This window comes from Hyaena hyaena, unplaced genomic scaffold (genome assembly GCF_003009895.1).
Source record: "Hyaena hyaena isolate Hyena2069 unplaced genomic scaffold, ASM300989v1 scaffold_1287, whole genome shotgun sequence".
Lineage (NCBI taxonomy): Eukaryota > Metazoa > Chordata > Mammalia > Carnivora > Hyaenidae > Hyaena > Hyaena hyaena.
Genome location: NW_024081921.1, coordinates 89,531 through 91,281, shown reverse-complemented (window position 1 = coordinate 91,281; position 1,751 = coordinate 89,531).

Below are 1,751 nucleotides of genomic sequence, written 5' to 3'. Positions count from 1 at the left end.
CTGTGGTCAAGGAAAAAGGCAAGATCAGCAACTGCATTTTAAGATGTGGTCTCCCCTTCACCTTTCGTTCCTTTGCCTCATAGAATAATCTCTCCATCTCCAACTTCTAGAGCCATCTTCCTAAAAAGCAAATCTGGGTATGTCATTTCTGTGCTACAGACTTCACCAGCTCCACTGTACATGAGACAAAGAAGTCATCCCAGCCACCATTTACAAAACCCCATGGGACTTGATTTGGTTCTCTCATGTCTTATATTGCATTTCTTCTCCAGAGAGACCATCTCTGGCCATTGGCATAATAAGCCCATCCTTCCCTCCTCACCACTGTGCTAGCCAGCCACCACCTCTTGTTACTCATTTTATATTTGTCTTAGTTCATGTTACTGTCTCACAATATGTTGTTTTAAAAACTTCTTGGGGTGCCTGGGTGGCTCAGTCGGCTAAGCGGCCAGCTTCAGCTCAGGTCGTGATCTCACAGTTCGTGGGTTCAAGCCCTGCATCGGGCTCTGTGCTGACACCTAGCTCAGAACCTGAAGCCTGTTTCACATTCTGTGTCTCCCCCTCTCTTTGACCCTCCCTTGTTCACGCTGTCTCTCTCCCTCTCTCAGAAATAAATAAAACATTAAAAATTAAAAAAAAAAAAAAAAAAACCTTCTTTCTAGGGCACCTGGGTGGCTTGGTTGATTAAGTGTTTAATTCTTGATTTTGGCTCAGGTCATGATCTCACAGTTCAGCATTTGAGCTCCGTGTAGGGATTTTCGGTCTCTCCCTCTCTTTCTGCTTCTTTCCTGCTCATGCATGCACTCTCTCTTTCTCCTTCCCAAAATTAATAAACTTAAAGAAAAAGTTCTTCCTCAACTAGAATTGAAACAATGTGCCAGTGGGAACTGAGTCTGCCTTCGCCAGCCTACATGCTCTCTTCAGGAATAGTGTCTGGCCAACAACAGTGCCTTAGTAACTCCTTGTTTGTAAATTATCAACACCATACTATCACTGTTATTTCATATACTGTTTTCTCCCACTAGACTGGGAGCTCCTTAAGAACAGGGATCCTGTTTCAGAAATTTTATCTCCAAATCTTTGGACAGAGCTTTATGTATAAGTCATGATCAGTTCTGTCATCCAGATAAATGCAGAATACTTCAGGAGTCAGAACAAATGCATATCAATGTAGGTTTGACCATTAACTTGCTGTGTGACTTCAGTTAATACCTAGCCTCTCTCTGTACTTAGTTTCTTATCTGCAAAATGAATTATTTGGACTGTGTCAGTAGTTCCTTCACCTTAGAGCTAGGGAATCAGAACTTCTGGGGTCTAAGCTAGGAAATGTATATTGATTTTAAGCTCCTTGGCTTGGGAACCATGAGAACATGATTGCTAATATCATCTCAGCTCAAATATTTCTGTGATTCCATGTTTGAATGTCCAAAGCCTAGAGCAAGTTGATTACCACACCCATCAGTCTCCAGACCTCAGGAATTTCCATCCCAACCTGAGCCAACAGAAGCTCTCTCTGTGATGCACTCACCTGCTGGTCTAGGACTTCAGGCTGCCTGAAGCTCTTCCCATGCTACAGCTCTGTCTCTGGGTCATCGTTTCTCAAATTTTCTTGATTTCAAAAGTCACCTGGAACAACTGATTACAAATGCAGATTTCTGGATTCTCCAAATCATATGAAATCAGATTCTACAGGAGGACGTTGGAATCTACATTATAAACAAGTGTCAGGGCCATCACTATGGTCCAGGAAG